We start from the raw sequence: 12606 nt of genomic DNA, 5'->3' as shown, positions 1-12606 counted from the left end.
TCTGAAAATGTATCTAGCGGCACACTTTAAAAAACGGATGTCCCTCTCCTGCCTTCCCTCGCTGTCTAATTATCCAAAGATGGGCTAGAATATCTAATAAATATATCTAATAATATAAAAAAAAAAAAATTGGTTGGAAATTGAGATTAAAAATGTTTCCATATTAAAACAAAACAGATTTAAAATTTAATAAAATTAAATATTAAAAACAATGAAAATAATAAATGATTAATAATAAATATAAAAATTTAAATATATAAAAAAACTAATATTAAAATATGTAATGCTTTTTTTTTTTAAAGAGAGTGAATTAAAGGGTCATAAAACCTGAAAAAACTATTTATTAATAGTTAATGTCAAATTAAATTAAAACGTTGGTTATAAATTTGAAATATATATATTTTTATATTTTAATAAGTAATGCCTATTTTTAGATAAGCCAGTGAATTAACGGGTCATAATAACACATGAAAACATACATTATTACCATACAGTGCATAATAAATTAAATATTAAAAGTAATTATTTCAATTAATAAAATTAGTAAACATTTTTAAATATTAAAATTTAAAATACAAAAAAGAAATATATATAATGCTTAAGTAATGCTTATTTTTAAATAAGCCAGTGGATTAAAGGGTTATAAAACCAGAAAACACTATTTATTAATACTCAATGTAAAATAAAATAAAATATTAATTAATATTAATATATTTAAAAAACTAATTAAAAGTAATGCCTATTTTTAGATTGATTTTACTTATTAAAATCTAAAAATAAAACAACAAAAACATTAATATAGCCTAAGTACTGCCTATTTTTAGATAAGCCAGTGAATTAAATGATCATAAAACATATAAACACAAAATAGTCAGATGCATTACGTTTGAAGCCATAATATATCTAATGCAATGCAGCATAATCGGTTGTCACATTTTCATCATTGCACATTTTATAGTGCCAAACCGCCCCTAGTAAGCACTGCATAAATGAAAGAGCACTAAGAATGAGAGAGGTGGAAAAAAGGATACGATGTCCCTCTTAAAGAAGCCCTGACTCAGGTTTGGAAGTCTGAGGAAATGGGATGAAGTCACATCCTCCAGTCTCAGGAAGCGGTAAGCGCTCTATGTGATTAGAAATTCTGTGTAGAACTCCGTGCACATCCTGGTTCTTTTTGATCACGGGCCTTTGGAAAACAGCTGATGGCGGGTCTATGAAACGCAGACTCAAGCCTGGGATGGAAATGAACTGGTCGCGTAATCGTCAGCCAAGCGTACAGACTGTGCCAGAACATTCTTCGAGCTCCGGCAGACAGCTACCTGTGATATTTGGCTGGCATTTACAAATGTAGCCTCTGGTTGAGGTAAAAATAAATAAATAAATAAATAAATAAAAGCAGTAGCCTGGGAACGCAAGCAGGAAATACGTGGCAATTAAAGAAAACCGCATTCATCCCAAATAGACCGGGTTATGTAAGACGTGCAGGATAGGAGACGAACCCATCCATCACAAACCTGCAAATTACCAATTGAAATGCTTGGAATGAAGAATGCTGGAGAAGAAATGTAAACAAGATCTTGGTGCATTTCCTCACAAACACTTTGAGGTCAGAAGGATTTTCAGTGTACAGCAGGGGTCGACAACCGGAGGGACATGCAGGTATAAACAAAGTAGCTAACTACACTTAAAGATACTGATAAAAAAATAGGAATAGGAAACAAAAACAGTCTTTAATAAATCCACAAAGAATACACAGGAGATAAACGTGAACACAACCACTTTAAACGCTGACGATAGACACAGAACTGAGGAAACTCAGGGCTTAAATACAAGAGGAGAGTAATCAAAGGGAACAGGAACAGGTGTGTAGAACTAATTAACAACTATATGGAGACTAACTGGAGACTAACGCCGAGTCCCAATTCACCTTTACTATGCCCTAAAAGTATGTAAGAAAAGAAAATTGTCAAATCAACTTAGATAATTAATGTGGTTCAGATAACATAATATTTTGAGTTTCTGTTGATTAATACAAACTAAAATGTTTGATTTCAATCAACTCAACATTTTAAGGCAACCAGGTAACTTACTTTTTTAAGTTAAACCAACAATTTTTTTACAGTGTACTTTTGAGTGTGCGGCAAAATAAACGTGTCACCGTTTAAACTGCCCTGTCAATCATCTTTACACAGTTAAAATCAACCATATTCAATTTAATTTAATTTCCGTACCGTTTCGGGGAGAAAGATGTTTGTTTTTTAACACTTTTGATTCGTGTTTGAATCCTCGTCCGATGCACAATGGGTTGTGGGCAATATTAGCCATTTGAGTGTGCACGGATCTGCACTTCGGATTCTAATCTTCTAACCTAGATCATCCGGGTATCTTTGGAATACTCATTTCAACATACTAGGATTTGGGAAATTGGGATACACTAATTCTCATTTCGAAATACTATTTGGATATACATTTTTTTTTTTTTTTTTTTTTTACAAGTTGTGATAAGTGAAACGGCTTCTGAAATGAGAAAAAAAAAGTAGGGGGGACTTGATTTCAACCTTCAGGAGTTGATTGGTTCGTAGGAAGTAGGGCATTGCTAACTAAATGGAGGCAGATCTGAATGTCAGTTTGCAGTCAGTTGTGGGGGATATTTAGTCCAACCTTCATCATGAAGAGAACAGACGTCGTTTCCAGGGGGAGGGGAGGTTAACGGTTTTGATTATAATGATTAAAAAAATATAATGGTGTGCATAGATAAATAATTTATAATAAACACTGCAACATTCTGGGAAAAGGCTTGTCAAAAAATATTGCATTTGTAGAGTGAATTTGCTCCTGGATAGTGTATACAGTCGAGAAGTCAAAAGCTCTCCCATGGAACAGACCAAATTGACCAAAAACAGATAAAAACAAGCTAATTTTACATGCTTTTTTAATCTTATGTAAGGTAATACTTTGCATATGTAATAGCTCTCATAACAACAAAAACATACCTCTAATGCTTAAATAAGAAAGTGGCAAATAAAAAATATATTAGATTTCTCAACACTATATGCATCCACTGCCTCCTTATTTCCTATGGCTAAAACCAGCCCCATCTGTCATGGGCAAGAGGAGGCCTGTCAATCTTCCTCCATGAGCAGTTGGCCTTAGATGAATCACCTCCAGGTTTTGGGAGCATCCATCACTCTTGCAAATGCAACGCACAGATTCGCTAACACACACATACACTCAGAGAGAGTCCAGCTAAAAAAATCCGGGGAGGGAATTAAGATTTTATCTGGGGCCAATCAGAACCTCAGTTGTCGAGGGATGTGAACGTTTCTTCGAACGGTTAGGCGTAATGAAATCGTCGGAGTAAAGGAACAAGATGAAAACTGCCACAGCCAATCAGTGTTTTCAAAGTGTGAGTGAAATGTGCTCGCCTCGAGGGATGGGCTGAGATGTCACACAACAACCAGGCCGTAAAGTCTTGTCTGATTTGTTGCATAGCCTGCTGATAATGCTACTTCATGAGCAATATGTTTCTCGAGCAGGCAGTTATTAATAAGCATTACACTTCAGTGTCTATATGGAAATGATGTGTATGGACATTTAAATTAAATTAATTACACAATATAGCAATAAATTACAGTGCTATTTTGTTTAATTCAAATATTCTGTGGAAATCAGTTATTTTATATATATATATATATATATATATATATATATATATACTGATAATATTGATAATATTGATATTTTAGTAGTAAAGTTCTTAAAATACTATATAATTTATACAATTTAAAAAATAAAATTAAACACACATTTATATATGATAAACTATTAAATGAAAAGGGATAAAAACATTTATTTACATTATAACAAAAATATAATCATAACCATGACCTTAATCTGAAATGTCAATAGTGGAAATTATGCGCATTTAGTTTAAATTAATTCAACAATAAAGCAATAACTTATAGTGATATATTGTTTATTTAAAATTAAAATATTCTTGTGAAAGTACCATTTTATTTGAAATTGTCTTATAAATAGTTGTTATATACATATTTTAGTAATAAAGTACTTCAAATTATATATTTGATAACATTTTTAAATAAAAGTTAGCCAACACACACACACACACACACACACACACACACACACACACACACACACACACACACACACACACATTTATCCTGTGTGTGTGTGTGTGTGTGTGTGTGTGTGTGTGTGTGTGTGTGTGTGTGTGTGTGTGTGTGTGTGTGTGTGTGTGTGTGTGTGTATATATATATGAGCTAAAAAAATTATAATAAAAAATGATATGAATTATACAAATATAAGCTAATAAAAAATATGAATAAATAATACAATAGTATATGAATGATACTAAAACAATAACCAGTGTGAGTTTATATCCAGAGGCAAACACACAGATTTAGCCTGTCATTGTAAAAGGCATTAAGAAGTAGTGGAAGATTTGAGGAAATTGAGGCAATGCAAGTAAAAGGCAGTACATCCCCACGATACTTAAAGCATCATCTTAACTCACTAAGGTGCTGTCAACACATGTATACAGAAACCACCGGTAAAGAAATCTCAATTGCGGGACATGACTTCAAGAGAATTCACCTCAAATACTCTTTTCAAGAAAAGTGCTGACTGCAAATAAAACACCGCCACAACGTTCAGACCCGCTCGCCTCCCCAGACGGTGTGCGCAGGCGCTCTCTTGAACCTAAAACCTGGCCGCGCAAAATATCTTTCCTGGTGTGGGTCCAAAAATAAAGCTTTGCTTTATCCAACTCGTAGCTAACAAAGTTTATCGCCTAAACGGTTCTCCCCGTGCAGCGTTTACAGATTGTCTGGCTCTATCCGTAGTTAATCACATATGTTTCTGTAGGCCCAGCTGGGAGAGTTGCACGAATGTTTGGATGTCCTAAAGCAGAAGTACTGTTTGTTGTAGATGTGCCTCATTATGTTTGGCTATGGCTGGTGCTGGTGTAACAGAGCCCCCTGGTGTGGTAATTGCTGGACTCCAGCCGCAACTTTCCGAGCCATATGCTCCCACGCTTCGCTGCAGCTGCCACAACTACCTAGTGTCCAGCTGAGACTATCAAACCGTGCTTTAAGACAACAGTGCTTTCAGTCCACCTCCAGACAGGCAGCAGAGAAGAGCTGGAAGCTTAAAATGGGACTTCAGTGGCTTTGCTTTCCATATGCATTCATTCATAATGTACAGTTTATTACGGGATGTACTTTTCTAGCGCAACGACCAGTTGTCCCTGTTTTCCGGGGACAGTTCACCGGAGCTGTCATCGCAAGTGTCCCTGATTTTACTGTGCGTTCAAAATAGCCCCCAAAGAAAAATTAACCCTGATTCTGGCAAGAAAGACTGCAAAGCAAAGCCTACCGGTAACCAGCAAATTGTGTGGTGTTTATTTTGACCACAGGAGGGCGCTGCACGCTTTAACAGCTTGTCGCATTGTCGTTCATCGTCCTTTGATAATTACTTGCAGACGGGAGTTTAAATAATATACAATTCCCGTGGTTCAGTCTTTGGTTTAATTTTAACATTGTAGATTAATATGCTAATTCTCTTGCGCTGTGTCCGAAACCGCGTACTGCCGGAAGTAGTAGGTCACTGTTTTTTTAATATAGGCCTGTAAGTACATACTACTCGGGTCACATACTGTTTTTCTCCTACTGTATAGCATGTTAGCAGGTACTGTATATTCGGAGACAGGGCCAGTTTATTCTTTATTAACTTTAGTATTAGCATATTACCTTACCTCTAGGTTTATTCTTTAGTTACATTTTTAACATTAGCATATAGCATATTAGTTTTACATATGCTAATATACAATGATCTCTTTGCAAGCCAACTGCAAATGTATTTTCTCAGTTCTACACAAGGCTTTGGTATAGTAGTCTCCCACTGGAAACTGTGGTAGTAGCAAACTCTTTCGATCACAAATTATTACATTTTGTATAATATAGTTTATTATATACATTAGCCCTTTTAACTATAGTAAACTTAACATTTTAGTATATAATATTAAAACATAACATTTTAGTAATGAGTTCCACATGCTTAATATAGCTTTAGTGAAAAGGTGGATCATCATATCAATATTGCTTAGTCCTGTCGTGTAAAAGATAAAATGTTGTGCTTATAATTTTCAAACAATTTCCATACACTGCTGCACCAGAAGTTACGGGGTGCCGACTGATGCTAAATGTGGAAGTGATCATGCATAGAGTCCATTTTCTTGGTTTATTCTAGTTTAGCTTTAGCATTAGCATTTATATGCTAATAATACAATTCAGTCAGTTTATTCACGAGTTTCCCTTTAGCAGTAAGCTAGCATGTACGCAAATTTTATGTCTCTTAGTTTTTTCTTAAGCATGAGAATACCCATGCAATAATTACCCATGCAATAAAAAATTATTTTTTTCAGTTTTATAAAATATCACTTCCGTTCAGCAATGCTAAACACTCTTGCGTTGTTTTTAATGCATGCTAACAAAATCGGCATTCAACAAACACAGTTAAAGGAAGCAAGGAATACAGTTCAACGATGAGCAATGATGACTAATTGTAACTTAGAGAAGTATGATACTGTATACAGATTATCACAATTCTACATTTACCATGGTAAAAATACACAAAACCAGAATAGTCCTTTTTTTTGGTTTATTCATATCTAAACTAGAAATGCACCTTATTTACAAGCCATGGTTGAATGACGCATTTGTGCTTCTTTCATGCGCATGTTGCCTATTAAAACCACTGTGACATCTCAACGCTTGTAGGGCTTAATGTCACTGATTAGCATTATTTTTATGGATCCTAAGACACATACACAATAACACTCATCGGTCACTTAAAGCGTCCGGGGGCAATGGGAGCTCATTTAGCACAGCCATCAAAAATAATTTGTAACACTTCACTTGCCTGAAGAAAACAGAATAGGAGATGACCTAAAGGCTGTATGACTCAATGTAAGGTAGGCCACTCTGTCTAAGTGACTGTTCCACTCGGTCAAACAAATAATTTCTTGCTCGGCAAACTTCTGGCTCACAGCATCTGCAATTATTTTGACAGACGTGGTTGTTGCTATTACGGTGCTCTGACAAGAGTGCTGGTGGTGGACGGTGTGTTGTCAGCACATGGAAGAACCTGTGGTTTCATCAAGCTGATAAAATCACTGATATTTACCAAGCTTTCATCAAAAATGTCAAATTTTGCGAGCTGTATTAAGCACTTTCCTCATAAAATGCACAAATATCAGTGTTATTCACAGTGAGTTCATAAAAAAGAAACTTTTGCAAAGGTCTGTCTCATTGTAAAAGGCAACGACAGAGTAATGAGATGAGGAAGAGAAGTGACCACTCATAAGGGTAAGTGTTCCCTACCCACAGTGCACTGGAGCATGTGAGCTTAAGAGTATTGCCCACATTGCCGCAGACAAGGCAAGGAAATCTGACGTCACATGTGGTAAATTCCAAGTTACTTTGCTCCATTTCAGAAACCACCCATCATTTTTTTAAAGGGGAAGCCAAAATACTTCAGGCCAACAGCTGGTCTGCCAAGGTGCCCCGCTCAGGGTTTCCCTAGTACAGGCACAGTGCCAGAGATCCACTTATACTTCATTCAGCCTCTGAGCTGGAATATACCCAACTGCACTGTGATGATTTAACTGCTATTGAATCTGCCATCTTATTTACTACAACTTCTGTCTTAAAAGTGGCCATATTTTACAGTTTTGAATGATTTTGTTAGTTTTACATGATAATTTCCGCCATCTTTCTTACAATTAAATTAGTTAAAAAAGCTGTTTTTGTTACTGTACCTTTAAGACATCGTGTAAGGTTGTTAAAAAATTGTTGCAGAAATTATGATATAATTTACCATCATTTCTACCTTTTACGTGAAAGGGGTACTTCACTGCTGGTAAAATGGGCTTTCAATAAAACTTGGCTACCTATACAGTAGAAAGGTGGGGGGAAAATACAAATATGTGTCTTCCCTTTTGCCCAATAGGTAGGAAAACTTCAACACCCATAATGCACTAGGCATGTTTCCACCCAAAGACACTCCCACCAGTCTGCTATGGACATGCTTACCAGAGTCAGATACTGCCTTGCTTAGTAGGAAATACTAATTTGCAAACTTTTTAATAATGGTGTCGACTTATTGCATATTGTTCCCGGATGCAAGAATTCAAAGAATAAACGTTTAGCGTGAGTGAGTTATTTTCTGTTCAAAGAATCATAAAAACGGAGAGAACGCTGTGACGAAAAATCGGAAAAACAAAATTTCTCGGTCCAGGTAACACGGAGAAGGAGTAAACATTGTTCATTTACAGATACTACCAACATTGTAACAATACAAAGCAGGTTGGAAATCAGCGAAGTTGCACTTGAAAGTATGTCTACATATTACAAAAAGTTAGTTTCAAAAACAAGAAAAGTTTACATTTTTGGCTTATTTTGTCCAGTCATCTTAAACTCATACTGACACCTAGTGGTGTGGATGCAGCATCATACCGGCATATCGATGCCTATGTAGAAATTCGTTTTGTTTTCTTCAAAGCAAACACCAGCATTGTTTTTTCCCCCAATTGTTTTATTCTATAAGTGACACAAAAATGTGAAATGCTCTCATTCTGTCATGGCGACATCATTTTCAATTCAGATATTCCCACTTCCAACCTTGTCTCGAACACAGCAATAGGGGCTTTCGCACCAGAGGAACCTTTTTATAGTTCCTAGAACTAATGCCTTAAGTACATGCTTTTTGGCATGTTCGCACCGCAGGAACTAAGACCGATTTGAGAGAACTAAATTAGCTTCTACTTCAGAGTAGGTCTAACCCAGCACAATAGGAAACACCAGTGATGTTAGTTCAAACTAATTGGCCGAACGCACGTGAAACACCAGCACCCACCATTTAAAAAAATCTATGTACCCACACAGATTTTAGCCTATATATTTACTCCACAAACTAACTCTACGAACATGGAAAATGGTGATAGATGGAACTCTCAACCTTTACGCTAAGGAAAAAGCAGTTCTAAGGGAACCAAGCGAAACATGATTATGTATTTCCGCTCAGCTATCGACATTGGGCATCAACCACATGGCAAACGCTAATACTTTTTTATATACGGTCTACTTTCTTTGTATAACAGTTCTATCTAATAACGTATAAGACTGGACTGTTAAACAGATTGTAAACTTATAAAGACGCAGAATGGGAGCGCTGTGTGTTCAGGCTCTGGCGTTCTCAGCGCCGTCAAAATAAAAGTCAACAACAAGCGCGGCTTACGTCACTTCAGAGTTCCTACTGGCGGTGCGAATGCAAATAGGAAAATGGCCCTAGGGGAATATTTAGTTCTCGGGGAACGACCCTGGTGGCTAGTTCTAGCACTACGGTTTTAGAATTACCTGGTGCGAAAGGGGCTAAAAACATCTGGTCATGTGATCACAAAATGGCCGCCCCCATGAGGTGACTTGCTCCCAAGCGGCAACATTCTAATCTGAAAAATGAAGCCTACCCGGAAGTGCGAAAAACTGCAATACATCGAAAATCCGCTAGGGGCAGGTCCCAAAAGGGAGCAAATGTCCATACACCCCCATGTTAAAATGTCCGTTTTCACAGCATAAATTCATGTTTTTACAGGTTGGTCCCATGGACTTTTATTGTATTTTTCGATAGGTTCCGAGTGCCTGACAACTGTGAGGGGGGTGAATTTTTTTCTAACTCGTTAGTTTAGATCGTATTTAGATATAAAATGTATGACAAATAAGGGCGCGATTGACAGCTTGATTGACAGCTGACAACGAGCATAGGCTGCGCCGAGTGGAATTCCTGAAATTTGACGTCTCGGCCTTGATCTGACACAACACATCATACCTGTAAGTTATCCTTTCTGAACATTTGTATTGAAATATGGCGCTGCCCATACCCCCCATAAACGGCCTCAAAACCGTTCTTCAGAAGTCTATGGGTGACGTCACAGACGCTTTGTCCATATTTTTTACAGTCTATGCTTGCTCCTTGTAAAATAAAACTTGTAAAAGAGACTAATTTTAACAGCATTTATTCATTTAACAAACTTTTTCTTATTACATTACATTTAAAAAAGGTAGGTCACATAGAAGTTTTAAACCAGAGGGTTTTATATATTCCTAAATAATCTGTATTCGAATAAAAAGTGGTCCATTAAATCAATGTTTCATCAATGGCAGTGTGAGCTTTACGGGAAGTCTTGCCTCAGGCCTTCTAAATCAGGCAGTTTGAAGATCCAATTAATTAACACTTTGCAATAACAGCTCCCCTTCACACGCAAAAAAAAAAAAATGTGTGGCAGCATATTGCACCTCTGCATCGCACCAGTTATTTTTAACTTCAAAAAGCTCTGCCAGGGAAAGGCATTGCACTTTAATCAAAACCTGTGGTTCATTTTAAACACATTTCATACACTTATTAGCATGAGAAAGCAAAAGTCTGCAAAAGGTGTTAGTGAAATACTTATTAATAACTGTGTTTTCATAAATCCAAAGTTGCAATGAGATGTCAGAGCACGGTGATACATTTAACATATTATTGAAAAATGATTTTAACGTTTATGGATTGACCCCATTAACTTCCATTGTAAGTGCCTCAATATTACCCATATTTCAGGGGTTTTTTAATACATTTTTTGACAATCAGCATTATGCCTAGCCTGGAAATCCAGACCCAAATCTGAAAGATAAATGGTCTGGCATCGACTAATGAAAATCGCCCAGCTCGAGGGGCAGCACCAAGCATGCATTTGAAAATCTCACTGCACGCAATTGGATAACACTACGACCAATCACAACAAGCCCCATACGCTTAGCTACCAGCGGAGCTAACCGGTAGATTAGACTCTTGCCGTATCCGGTCGGCAATACAGCAAAAACGCCCTTCTTGCAAAGGAACGATTCGAGCGCCGTCTTCTGTTCCTCTTTTAGATAGAAAGCCAAGTCTAACTCGTTCATTGTAGCGGCCAAAGCCGTTTCAAACAACTGGTGTTCATCCATAGCCATCTTGCAATGTTTACTAATGACTTCGACGTCACAGCGCTGTCGTCATCTGTTTAGCTCGCCTCTGGCCCGCCTATATCAGATAACCCGATGTGATTGGTGCAGCTCGGATACAAGGGCATATTTAATGAGCATCATTACTCGACGCCAGGATGAGGATTCATGAAATTAATTTATGGTAATGGATGTTTTGTTTCCTACATGCGCTGCAATCAGTCGACCAATCACAACCGACTGGGCCGCCTGACCAATCAGAGCAGTCTAGCTCTTAGAAAGGCGGGGCTTAGAGAGACTGAATTTTCGAATGAGTCGTTAAGGAGTCTTTGAGAAATTAGGTGATGCTGCAGTGTATATTATGAGAAACAAACATTAAAGTAATGTCATTCACTTGGTAAAAAAGTATCTGAACACATTGTGGTTGGATATTCAGTCGCAACAGCCTCTTTCACTAGTTAAAGGCTTCTGGTTTCCTCCGAAAGTCTTTCCTCTGTCCCTTGTTAAACCCCCAGCTAGTGATTAACTGTAGCGGTCAGCCTGGGTGAACTCGACAGAACTGTTTAAAACTTAATGATGAGGAATGGGGCTCTGAGTTTTTCTTTCCCTGAAGACCTGAATCCCACCTCATAAGCCGAGCCGAATATATATATTCCAGTTCCAGGGAGCTGCGAGCAATGACCTGCATCCGTTCCGTAAACGAGTTACTAAAGCTCTGTATCAGAGATTGATTAATTAAACTTGCTGTGGCTGTCACATTTTTAATAACGTGTTTGCTGGGATAGTCCGAAGAGATTCGTGGCCATGTGACCTTAGGGCGCTAATGCAGAATAATTCTGAAAAACCGCCCAACAGGCAAGAAACCACAAACCCTCTGCGATCACAAGTCACTTGGCTGACAACCTTGCACTTCCAGGCCATTTCTCTTTTAGCAGACCTTACATTGTAAAATGGCACAGATCAGTCTGAATGCTCAGGCTTACTTATGGACTTTAAACTAAACATTTGTGAAAAAACCTGTCTAAAGAAGGCTGTCGTGAGATATAACTTACATAAAAGGTTTTTCATTGCCCTGTTCATGAAAAGCCCTGTTCAGTCACATTCGAATTTAGATTCTTCTTTTACTACTGTGTGAAGCCTGTGACACTTGAAAAGGAGTGATTATTATTTTATTGTATGTACTGCGCTAGAGATGGGTAATATAACCTAAATGTATTTCAGGACATATATCACAATATAGTTATTTTTGTTATTTTATTTAAATTTTTGTTATATAAAAAATGAGAACAACAAAGCAAATTCAGTATGACAGATTCAATATAAAAAATATGAATTAAACTAAGTTTTCAGGTACAATAGGTTTATTTAACATGTAGTTAGAAATAGAACAGTAATTGGATGATCAAATGTAAAAATAAAGTACTGCACAGTCTTCACTGTATGAATTACATATAAATGTATTCTTTATTAAAGCAAAAAAAAAAAAAAAAGAAGAAGAAGAAAGTTATCCAGTCAAGAGCAGCAAGTAATTTTCTCTTTTGTTTGATTT

The 12606-nt window shown here is 36.8% G+C and overlaps 1 protein-coding gene across 2 annotated transcripts in view; it reads right to left on the bottom strand.

Moving 5' to 3' along the window:
* Positions 1 to 12606, bottom strand: part of grm8b (glutamate receptor, metabotropic 8b) — a 172450-nt gene that overhangs the window by 138500 nt on the left and 21344 nt on the right. The window lies entirely within an intron of this gene.

This window comes from Leuciscus leuciscus, assembly GCF_965113295.1.
Source record: "Leuciscus leuciscus genome assembly, chromosome: 25".
NCBI classification, from domain to species: Eukaryota; Metazoa; Chordata; class Actinopteri; order Cypriniformes; family Leuciscidae; genus Leuciscus; species Leuciscus leuciscus.
Note: the sequence above shows the minus strand (reverse complement) of the source record. Positions and strands in the feature narration are given on the sequence as shown.